Raw genomic sequence first — 13067 nt, 5'->3', positions numbered from 1 at the left:
GCATCCACAATATTTTATGTTTGCAACCAAGCTACTGGGCAGAGGCAAGATCTATGGTTCCTTCTCTAGTTTTATTCACTTTGTGCTATTCATTTTGTCTGTCTCAGCTGGTGACCATTGTTGTTTGCTTTAAGAACTCTTCCCCTCCAAACTTAACTAACTTAAGAATGCAACAGTAGATAATGGTCAAAGCCTATTGCCCATAAAAAGCAGCCATATACTTAGCAACACTTGCCAACATTAGTGCCATGCGAACAACATTTCTCACTTTCAGGTCAGACTGCAAGTAGCTAGCTACTGAAAATTTAAACAAATTGTCTGTCTAAGGAACTGGTTAATAGCAGCAAACATTAGGACTGAAATTTATTTTGACGCATGACACTGTGTATTTTCTTAGCTGTAATTATGTAAATAAAATCAGTGAATTTTCACTCTTGACACGTTCAAATACAATGACTGAAATGTTTTTGATGTTCTTTTCACAATAAATAATTCAGTTTTGGAAAGTTTCTATATTAATGCTGCCCTCATAAATATGAAACTTTAAAAGTAGGTTGACAAGTGTGATTCAAGAAGTACAGAAATAACTTTTGCTGGATTATTCTTTACGATGTAATAATAGTATAGGTAAGAAAATAAATGTGAAATGTATGAATAACTATCAATTATAAATATGTGATTCGAAGCAAGCATAACTGAGATTAAAATTATGATTGATAGATTTTTAAAAATCACTTCATAGCTGTAATATTATATTGTAGTCAAATAATCCTGTGACAACGGAGCATGAATATCATCCCAATACCCTTGCACACATAAACATGTAGATTATCCAGGATGTTAACAAGCACTGTGTAGAGCTAGCACACAGAGAAGTATATCATGCCAGGATAATAAGTAGTAACTGTGTATAGAGAAATATAAATGTTATCCCAGGATAGTAATACGGCCGATGTTTGCAGAAACATATATATTGTCCCAGCAGGGTAACATGGCCCATGTACATAGAAACACAAATATTATAAGGAAGAAATTTAACCCAATATAGTACAAAATCTGATAATAACAGATCTAAATATTATCATGCTTGTCATTGTCCAAACCTTTTTAGTATACTGATCTAGGTTTAGGCGAGTGTTATTTAGTACGCTGACTACTCATGCTGTGGATTCTCACTTACTCAAAGTGCCATTTAGTGTCAAATACATTCCAGATAAAGATAAAAGGAAGCATGTCATTTTAATCATTCATTATTTTGTTTGGAAGCACTAGTCGAGTATTGCATTCAGCTTTGGTAATTTCTTAATTGCATTAAAATGGACGACTCAGTTGGGGAAATGAATATTTGCTTTGTTCTTTGCTCCTAGTGTTGTTTTAAGATATTCAGAGGCAGAGCAAAAGAATGCATCTTTATCAACATATAAGTGTCCATGCTTTGTGACTATTATACTTTCATTTCCTGTGACAACCATCCTTCTGGCTTCCCTTAATGAATCTCCTAATTTAATATTGATTGGTGATAACTGGATGGTTTTATGGTGGGAATTTAAATCCATGTGAACTTGATCAGACTTAACAAAAAGTAGATTCCATTTACGATTGCCAACAAAAAGAGATTAATATTTTGAACCACATTCAAGCTATATTTTACATTTGTTCTTGGAACATGGGTGAAATGAATACGGCTGCATTCATTGTCTATTCCTCATTATCCTGAGAAGGTGGTGGTGGATCTTCTGTAGTCAACTGCAGAATTACTTATTATGATCCTCTGGGCTAGTGCCCGGTCAATTCCAGCCACACTTGGCCTGGAGTCACAGCACAAGGAGTCAGGATGGCTAAAAGGGGTCATGAGAAGTCCTTGACAAACAGGATTAAGGAGAATCCCAAGGCATTTTATACGTACATAAAGAGCAAGAGGTACCGCCAGGAAAAGGGTAGGCCCACTCAAGGACAGAGGAAGGAATCTATGTGTGGAGCCAGAGGAAATGGGCATGGTACTAAATGAGTACTTTGAATCAGTCTACATTTCCCGCTGCCTTGGGAAAGTGTGCCTTGGGATAGCCACGACTAGAGGAACGGACGTGGAGTTTAATAAGATCGAGGAGATCTCACCTTCCACATTCTGGGAGGTGCTAAAAGCATTGATTAGGGGGGAGCTGATCTCGAACAAGGCAGAGAGACAGCGGGAAAGATGAAGAAACAGAGGTTGGTAGAGGCTATTCTGCTGGTGCACTGCCAATATTTGGCTAATCCAAAGGAGGAGTTGTTGAAGGAGAGGAAAAAGCTCGAATTGGTATATACAGAGAAAATGATTGGTTAATTACATCGTGTACCAGGGGCATTCTATGATATAGGGAGAAGACCAATTACTGGTGCACCAATTAAGATGGCAGGCAGCCTCGAGGGAGATAGTGCAAATAAAGGACCTGTGGGGACCTCTTTCTGATCCAGAAAAGGTAATAATAATAATAATCTTTATTAGTGTCACAAGTAGGCTTATTTAACACTGCAATGAAGTTACTGCGAAAATCCCCTCGTCGCTGTGGTGTTGGGTGTTCTAACACACAGAAGAGCCAACACAGTTGCATATGGTACAACGCTTGTTTATTTAAACTCACTATTTACAACTTGGTCTTTGCACTCTGCACGTGGGGGGCTCCCTGCTTGTGGTGTTTCAACAGCTCTTTCATGCTTCCTTCTCCCCAGACCTACTGACCTCCAGGTGTCGTGCTCGTGCTTTTTATGTGGTTGGTGTTCTTGTCTGTGATTGGTTGTGGTGTTGTGTACTCTGATTTGCCTGTTAGTGTGTCCATCATGATGTGTGTGTTTGAATATCATGACATCCCCCCTTTTTACAAAGATATGTGCCTACGTGGTAATAAATATGATCGTGACGTGAGTGCATCTAAGAGTGTGTGTGTGTCGTGTGCAGCATGTGTCTATGACGGAACTATGTACATGGGGCGATGTCGAGTGCGTCACATGAATCCAGTTGTACCATAACATAACAGAAATGCGAACGAGAGAAGAAGAAAAAAAAATTTTGAACAGTTGTCCAGTCAGACGACATCTGGAACGATAAACAACAACAGGTTATCATGTAAAATTGTCCAACTTATTAAACATATGAACTGTATTATAAGTCCATTCTAATGGGTTTGCGACGAATTCGGGTTGACCGCCTTAAGGGTGGATCAAGAACCACCGGCTGCTGTGCAGGCATGGCCATGGGTGGCGATGGAAAGGGCGTGATGTGCGGCAGCTCCACAAAGTCATCCTCGGAAGCCTGTTGAGGATCTGGCGTGTTGTGTGGCTGTGAACGTGGAAGTCGGCGAAGGGCGCGCCGATTGCGGCGACGCACGGAACCATCCGGCATGCGAACCAGGAACGAGCGGGGAGCCACTTGTCGGAGGACTTCGGCCGGTGCTGACCAGCCACCATACGGTTGATGGACGCGTACTTTGTCTCCGGAGGACAGGGGGGGCAGGTCCGTCGCTCGTGTGTCGTACCGACCTTTCTGGCGATCACGCTGCAGTTGCATGTCCCGAAGAACCGCCTCATGGTCTGTTGTCGGTGCCAGGACGGAAGGTACCGTCGTCCTGAGGGAGCGACCCATTAGTAGCTGCGCTGGCGAGAGGCCCGTGGATAACGGGGCCGATCGATAGGCCAGCAAGGCAAGGTTAAAGTCCGATCCGGCATCAGCCGCCTTGCACAGGAGCCGCTTTGCGATGTGGACACCCTTTTCAGCCTTCCCGTTCGATTGTGGATGCAGAGGGCTGGATGTCACATGAGTGAAACCATATGCTGCGGCAAAGGACGACCATTCACGGCTGGCAAAACAAGGTCCATTGTCTGACATGACAGTCCTTGGAATGCCATGGCGAGCAAACGTTTCCTTGCAGGCCCCAATGACTGCGGACGACGTCAGATCATGGAGAGGCATGACTTCCGGGTAGTTTGAGAAGTAGTCTATAATAACAATGTAATCTCTGCCGAGCGCGTGAAATAGGTCAACACCCACCTTCGCCCAGGGGGACGTCACCATCTCGTGTGGTAGAAGTGTTTCCGGAGGTTGCGCCGGCTGAAACCTCTGACAGGTTGTGCAGTTGAGCACCATGTTGGCTATGTCTTCATTAATACCCGGCCAATATACCGCCGCCCGGGCCCTTCGTCTGCATTTTTCGACACCCAAGTGGCCTTCGTGTAGTTGACGAAGAATCATCTGGCGCACACTGTGTGGAATGACGATCCTATGCGATTTCATAAGGACCCCGTCTATATTGGTGAGATCATCTCGCACATTGTAAAACTGGGGGCACTGCCCTTTTAGCCACCCTTCCGTCATGTGGCGCATCACTCGCTGCAGCAGAGGGTCAGTCGCCGTCTCTGCGCGTATGTGGGCCAGACAAGGATCATCAGCTGGCATATTTGCTGCTGTCAGAGTCACGTGTGCCTCAATTTGACGCACGAACCCCTCCGCATCTGGTGGTGTGCTCACTGCTCGGGAAAGAGTGTCCGCCACTATGAGTTCCTTCCCCGGAGTGTAGATCAGTTCAAAATCGTACCTCCTGAGTTTGAGTAAGATGCGCTGGAGGCGAGGAGTCATGTCGTTCAGGTCTTTGTTAATGATGTTGACCAGGGGGCGGTGGTCAGTTTCGACCGTGAATCGTGGCAGGCCATACACATAGTCGTGGAACTTGTCCAGTCCAGTTAACAAGCCCAGGCATTCTTTTTCGATTTGCGCGTAGCGCTGTTCGGTAGGGGTCATGGCTCGTGAGGCATACGCAACCGGGGCCCATGATGACGTGCTGTCTTTTTGCAGGAGTACCGCTCCAATACCAGATTGGCTGGCGTCTGTTGAGATCTTTGTAGGGCGAGTCGCGTCAAAGAAGGCCAGCACTGGTGCCGTGACCAGTTTGTGCTTGAGCTCCTCCCATTCCTGCTGATGCGACTGGTGCCAGTTGAATTCCGTCGATTTTTTTACGAGATGGCGCATGTTTGTTGTATGAGAAGCCAGGTTGGGAATGAACTTCCCAAGGAAGTTGACCATGCCCAGGAATCTTAAGACAGCCTTCTTGTCAGCCGGTCGTGGCATGGCTGTGATGGCGCTAACCTTGTCTGCATCGGGACGGACCCCGGACCTTGAGATGTGGTCCCCGAGGAATTTCAGCTCCGTCTGGCCGAAAGCACACTTCGCACGGTTGAGACGCAGGCCATTTTGCCGTATGCGGGTGAAGACACGTCGAAGACGATGCATGTGTTCCTGCGGAGTGGTGGACCAAATGATGATATCGTCCACATATACACGTACCCCTTCGATGCCTTCCATCATCTGCTCCATAATGCGGTGGAATACTTCAGATGCCGAAATGATGCCGAATGGCATCCGGTTGTAGCAGAATCTGCCAAAAGGGGTGTTGAATGTGCATAGTCTTCGGCTGGCCGGGTCCAGTTGGATCTGCCAGAATCCTTTGGACGCATCCAATTTAGTGAATATGTTGGCTCGCGCCATCTCGCTGGTGAGGTCTTCTCGTTTCGGGATGGGATAGTGTTCCCGCATGATGTTGTTGTTCAGATCTTTTGGATCTATACATATACGGAGCTCGCCAGAGGGCTTCTTTACACAGACCATGGAGCTGACCCATGGCGTGGGCTCCGTGACCTTGGATAGGACCCCTTGGTCCTGAAGAATCTGCAGTTGTGCCTTGAGGCGGTCTTTGAGAGGCGCAGGAACCCTGCGAGGTGCGTGAACGACAGGGATGGCGTCCGGTCTGAGTCGAATCTTGTACGTGTGTGGCAATGTCCCCATGCCTTCAAAAACCTCCTGGTTGTGAGCGAGGAGGGAATGGAGATTCGCGTGGAACTCAGCATCCGGGAAGTCGGATATCTCATCTGGAGAGAGAGACATGATGCGCTGTACCAGGTGAAGGACCTTACACGCTTGTGCGCCCAGTAACGAGTCCTTTGATGAGCCCACAACTTCGAAGGGGAGTGTGGCCGTGTACCTCTTGTGAGTCACCTGTAGCTGGCAAGATCCTACGGACGGGATAACGTTCCCGTTATAGTCAACCATCTTAAGCCGGGATGGTGTGATGAGTGGTTTGACCTTCATGGCCTGGACTGCAGAGTAAGCAATCAGGTTGGCGGATGCGCCGGTGTCCAGACGGAAGGCGACGCGCGATCGGTTGACCGTCAGGGTGGCACACCACTCATCGTCTGGATTGATGGCATTGACCTTGTTGACATCAATGACGGCAACTCTGAAGTCATCCTGGTCATCTGCATCACTTAACTGGAAGTCTTGATGCGTGGGCTGGACGGTCCTGACTCGTGTGCGAGGTTGTCGAGGATGCGCCGGATCCATGGGTTGAGCCGCACGACAGCGGGCTGCGTAGTGGCCTATCATGGCACATCTGTTGCACTGTTGGTATTTTGCAGGACATTGCCCTTTTAAGTGTAGACCTCCACACTTGCTGCACGTCATGACGTCACGGCGTTCGTTGCGCCACTGCGCATGCGCAGTGCGATCTTGCGGTGGGCGCGCCTGCGCAGTGCGTCCCTCGTTGTGGCCGTTATTCTTGGCGCGCACCTGCGCGGGAGACCGCGAAAAGCGCGGGAAGCGGCCGCTGTCGTCCGGGCCGTGGGGCGGGAAGAAATCGACGGCCTGGATGCGTTCAACGTCGTGGGCGGCCTGGCTTGCCGATTCGACGGCTGGGGACCCCCTCCGTGCCAACTCGGACGCCTGAAATCGGGCAAAACGGCAGGCAGCATTCTCATGGAGGACACAGGCTTCCACAGCAGACGCTAAGGTGAGGCTCTTTATTTTAAGAAGCTGCTGGCGTAGGCCACTGGAGGCAACGCCAAAAACAATCTGGTCCCTGATCATGGACTCTGTGGTGGTGCCGTAACCGCAGGACTGCGCCAGAATCCGGAGGTGCGTCAAAAAGGGTTGAAAAAGCTCCTCCTTACCTTGCAGGCGTTGCTGAAAGATGTATCTTTCGAAAGTTTCGTTTACTTCAGTTTGAAAGTGCTGGTCCATTTTGAGGATGACCGTGTCATATTTGGCCTGGTTTTCGCCTTCCTCGAACACCAGTGAATTAAAGACATCATTTGGGTGGGGGCCTGCGTAGAAGAGGAGCATTGCAATCTTCGAATCATCCGAGACATTCTGTTTTTCGGTGGCACGGATGTACAGGTCAAATCGCTGCCTGTAGAGCTTCCAGTTGGTGCCTAGGTTCCCCGTGACTTGCATCGGCTGCGGTTTGCCGGTGTGGTCCATGTCCAGAATGGCAGGTTGGTAGGCAGGTATCGATCCACTCCTGTACCATGTGGTGTTGGGTGTTCTAACACACAGAAGAGCCAACACAGTTGCATATGGTACAACGCTTGTTTATTTAAACTCACTATTTACAACTTGGTCTTTGCACTCTGCACGTGGGGGGCTCCCTGCTTGTGGTGTTTCAACAGCTCTTTCATGCTTCCTTCTCCCCAGACCTACTGACCTCCAGGTGTCGTGCTCGTGCTTTTTATGTGGTTGGTGTTCTTGTCTGTGATTGGTTGTGGTGTTGTGTACTCTGATTTGCCTGTTAGTGTGTCCATCATGATGTGTGTGTTTGAATATCATGACAGTCGCCACATTCCGGCCCTGAGGGAGAATTCAGAATGTCCAATTCACCGAACAAGCCCATCTTTCGGGACTTGTGGGAGGAAATCGAAACACCCAGAGGAATCCCACACAGACACTAGGAGAACATGAAGACTCCGCACAGACAGTGATCCAAGCTGGGAATTGAACCCGGGTCCCTGGCACTGTGAAGCAACAGTGCTAACCACTGTGCTACCGTACCGTTCAGCATTCTAAGAGTGGCATGTTCACAACTGCTTCAATTTTACTCTCATTCAACATCAGTCCGTCAGTTGTTCGTACATGTCCCAAGTACTTGATTTCATGAAGCCTTATCTTGCACTTTACCTTCTTCAGCTTTAAGTTCCTTTCTCTAGCGTTTGGCAGCACCTGTCTCAATCTGTGGTCGTGTTCTTCCCCTGTGGCTACCCAGACCAGTACATTGTCGAAATAGGTTTCCACGCCCTTGAACCTCTCCAACAACTGCTTCGCTGTTCTGTGCAACACCTTAGGGGCTGAATTAATACCAAAAGGTAAGTGTAAAATCCTGTTTTGTTCAAACGGTGGGTTGAACATACAGGATAGGAGCAGTGTTCACCCAGTTTGACCTACCAGAAGCCTGAACTCACATCCACAAATAAATAGTATTGAGCATCAGTTAGCTTACACGTGATCTCTTCTACTGTGAGCAATTGATAATGCTCGCTTTCTACTGCCTGGTTTAGATATCTGGTATCCAGACAGATTCGCAGATTCCCATTTGATTTTTCAATAATTTCAGTTGGATTAATCCACTTTTGTCGAATCTTCAATTTTCTTCATGATATGAAGTTTCTTCATTCTGTCCAACTCTGCTTTAGCTCGATCTCTCAGCATTACTGGTACTTTCCTGGACTGGTGTATTTTGGGTGTCACAGTTTTGTCAATCTTGATGGTGTGCTCTGCCTTTAGGCAACCAATCCCCTTGAAAACATCTTTGTACTCACTCACAATGTCATCAGGTGTAAGTTAATATCCTCTTGATTCACTTCTGATTTTTACAACTTTGATTCCAAGAACAGGTGTTGCATCGCTTTTACCACTGCAAATGGAAGTAAAACTGTTTTTTGTCACTCACTTTAAATATCCATTGTTCTCTAGCAGTTTTTTCACATGTGTATGTAGACAGCTTCACTTTTGTTTTAGGTAATGGTTTTCTGTTGCTTATATTGCAATACAGGCTCATGGGAATGATATTTACTTGAGCACCAGTGTCAAGCTTGAAATTCACCAGCAGGTTGGCAATTTTTAAACCAACCATCCATTTGTCTTCTTTCAAATTTGCTGTTACTGTCACCAGTAAAAAAGTTCAGATTCTGTGTTATCATCTGCAATCATGTTTCTTTCTTCAATTTACACATCTTAGCAAAGTGATTTAATTTATCACAGTTACACAACTGGACAACTGTGGTAAATGTTTTGTTCCACATCGACTGCATTTAAATGTTTCAATTACTGTTGCCCATCATCAGAAGAGATCCACTTCTCTCAAGAGTCATTCTCTCAGAGAAACATTTGTGATCCTGCAAATAATTCGATCTTGGATGATAGAATTCATCAAATTCTCGACATTCACATGGTGTAGCTCATGTTTTTCAACTCAGTTACCTACTGTCTTGCGTGTACGTAAAACATTTGTAACTTTCCCATGTGATTTTTTTTTCTTAGAGCTGCAGCAAGTTCGAATTTTCCCATTATTTCTTTCAAATCATTTCTCATCACTTAAGAAAGATGGAAGACTGTACCTGTAGGTCTTTTTATCACTGCCCATTGCTGTGAGGTACAGGCCAAAGCTCTGCTGGAATCTCTTCCAGTTTTCTTCAAAATATGTGAGACAGCGCCTGCTCGGAAAAGGGGCCCAGGACCTGGATGACACGGTAAAACTGGCTACCTCTCTGGTGGTCGCTTTTCAGAGCCTTACTGCGTTCCCGGCCGACCACGCGACCCCCTCGTGGGCCCCCGACCAGAGACTACCCCAGGCCTGTGCCGCGCGACCGCCCGCCCATCATGGGGGGCTACCCTGCTATTTTTGCGGCCAGTCCCAACACCCCCGACAGCACTGCCCAGCCCGCAACGCGAACTGCAGCAGCTGCAGGCGAAAAGGACACTTCGCCAAGGTCTGCCTGGCCAGGTCTAAGAACTCAAACTCACAGACCCAATCCACAGACTCACAGGCCCGCAGACCCCGCAAGGTGGCAGCGTGTCTGCCAACTCCGCCTCTGCACAATACGTGCGACTCATGGGGGCCGTCATCTTGGCCATCCTCCCCCACGCGGCCGGCCACGTGCGATCTATGGGGGCCGCCATCTTGGCCGCCATCTTACTTACCGCCCGCCACGCTCGACCAACGGGGGCCGCCATCTTGGCCGCCATCTGCTACGCCGCGCGATGCGTACGACCTACACGGACAGCCATTGCGGGGCTGCCCCAGCACCTCCGATCACGCCGCCGGCTACCCACAACTCAGCGCGGTCACCCTGGACCAGTCGCGACCTAAGCACCTCCGGAGCTCCATGATGGCCGTCCGGGTTAACGGGTACGAGACACCTTGCCTTTTCGACTCCGGGAGCACAGAGAGCTTCATTCACCCGGACATGGTAAGACGCTGCTCGCTCCCAATATTCCCGATGCAACAAACCATCTCCCTCGCTTCTGGGTCGCACTCGGTGCAAATCCAAGGGTGCACTACTGCAACCCTAGCGATACAGGGCGCTGAGTACGCTAATTTTCAAATATATGTGCTCCCAGACCTGTGCGCTCCTCTCCCTTTGGGACTAGACTTCCAGTGCAACCTCAGGAGCCTAACTCTTATGTTCGGGGGGCCCCTGCCCCCGCTCACTATATGCAGCCTCGTGACCCGAAAAATTGCTCCCCCCCCTTCGCAAACCTCACCGCCGATTGCAAGCCAGTCGCCACCAGAAGCAGGCGGTATAGCATGCAGGACAGGACGTTCATTAGGTCCAAGGTCCAGCGTCTCTTGCGGGAGGGGGTCATAGAGGCCAGCAATAGCCCCTGGAGAGCTCAGGTGGTGGTCATCAAGACCGTGGAAAAGTTCCGGATGGTGGTTGATTACAGCCAGACCATTAACCGGTTTACGCAACTCGACGCGTACCCCCTTCCCCGGATTGCAGACATGGTAAACCAGATTGCGCACTACCGCGTGTTCTCCACGGTGGATCTGAAGATACTACCAGCTCCCAATCCGCCCGGAGGACCGTCACTACACGGTGTTTGAGGCAGACGGCCGCCGTTTCCATTTCCTCCGGGTCCCCTTTGGCGTCACGAACGGGGTTTCGCTGTTCCAACGAGCGATGGACCGAATGGTGAATCGTACGGGCTGCGGGCCACGTTTCCGTACTTGGACAATGTCACCATCTGCGGCCATGATCAGCAGGACCACGACGCCAACCTCCACCGATTTCTCCAAACCGTCCAAAAACTCAACCTCACCTACAACAAGGAGAAATGCGTTTCCGCACAACCAAGCTAGCCATCCTCGGTTACGTCATGGAAAACGGGGTCCTAGGGCCCGACCCTGACCGTATGCGCCCCCTCCTACAACTCCCTCTCCCTCATTGTCCCAAGGCCCTGAAAAGGTGTCTTGGATTTTTCTCCTATTACGCCCAGTGGGTCCCCCAGTATACGGACAAAGCCTGCCCACTATTTAAGGACACCCTCTTTCCACTGGCAGGCGAGGCCCGCCAGGCCTTCAACTGCATCAAGGCGGACATCGCCAAAGCCGCGATGCGCGTGGTGGACGAGTCCGTCCCCTTCCAGGTGGAGAGCGACGCCTCAGAGGTCGCTCTCGCTGCCACCCTCAACCAAGCAGGCAGACCGGTAGCGTTCTTTACACGCACCCTCACCACCTCTGAAATTCAACACTTCTCGGTCGAAAAAGAAGCCCAAGCCATCGTGGAAGCCGTGCGGCACTGGAGGCACTACCTCGTTGGTAGGAAGTTTACCCTCGTCACCGACCAACGATCGGTTGCCTTCATGTTTGACAATACGCAGCGGGGCAAGATCAAGAATGATAAGATTCTTGATCTTATCGAGGATCGAACGCTCCACCGATAACTACGATATAGTATATCGTCCTGGGAAGCTCAACGAGCCCCCAGATGCCCTGTCCCGTGGCACATGCGCCAGCGCGCAAGATGACCGACCAAGGGCTATCCACGATGACCTTTGCCACTTGGGAGTCACCCGGCTCGCCCATTACATCAAGGCCCGCAACCTGCCCTACTCCATCGAGGAGGTCAGAGCTATAACCAGAGACTGCCAAATCTGCGCGGAGTGTAAACCGCACTTCTATCGACCGGATAAGGCCCACCTGGTAAAGGCATCCCGGCCCTTTGAGCACCTCAGTATCGATTTCAAAGGGCCCCTCCTATAACCGCAACACGCACTTCCTTAACATCATAGATGAGTTCTCCCGCTTCCCGTTTGCCATCCCCTGCCCCGATATGACCAACCCTACTGTCATTAAAGCCCTGCATAGTGTCTTCACCCTGTTTGGTTTCCCCAGTTATATCCACAGCGACAGGGGCTCGTCGTTCATGAGCAACGAACTGCGTCAGTACCTGCTCAGTAAGGGCATCGCCTCGAGCAGGACTACCAGTTTTAACCCCAGGGGAATCGGGCAGGTGGAGAGGGAGAACGTGACGGTCTGGAAGACTGTCCTACTGACCCTACGGTCAAGGAATCTCCCAGTTTTTCACTGGCAGGAGATTCTCCCTGATATTAGGTCCGTCATTTGCACGGCCACAAACCAGACTCCTCATGACCGCTTGCTTGTTTTCCCGAGAGGAGGTACCTCAGGGGCCTCGCTTCCGCCCTGGCTGATGACACCGGGTCCAGTCCTCCTCCAAAAACATGTTCGATGCCATAAGACCGACCCCCTGGTAGAGAGGGTCCAGCTCCTGCACTCCAACCCACACTATGCGTACGTCGAACACCCCGATGGTCGGCAAGATACCGTCTCCCTCCGGGACCTGGCGCCCGCAGTCTCCAACGCCACTACCACTACTGTATCCCCCACACTATGTCCCATCCAACCTCCCATGTTCAGCACCCCAACCCCTATATGGTACCCGCCCGCAACACCTGTCCACAGGAAGGAAGCTCTGGAAGGGCCGCTCCCGGAGTCCACGCCTGTGCCCGCATTTCCACAGCCACCCAAAGTGGCTGCAACACCTTCGGTGGTCGCAACGTATGATCCGGGCACCGGACCGACTGAATCTATGAGCCCGTCACCCCCGCCGGACTTCATTTTTTAAACGGGGGGTGAATGTGGTGAGTGCACTGTATTATGTTATGTTATTAACCCTGTTGGCTCCATCTATGGGCCATTGTGTGGCTTCACCCACAGGGGAATATGTTGGGGCATGTACGGGCTCCGCCC

Source organism: Scyliorhinus torazame, chromosome 8 (assembly GCF_047496885.1).
Source record: "Scyliorhinus torazame isolate Kashiwa2021f chromosome 8, sScyTor2.1, whole genome shotgun sequence".
In the NCBI taxonomy this organism is placed as follows: Eukaryota; Metazoa; Chordata; class Chondrichthyes; order Carcharhiniformes; family Scyliorhinidae; genus Scyliorhinus; species Scyliorhinus torazame.
This window is presented reverse-complemented; position numbering follows the sequence as displayed.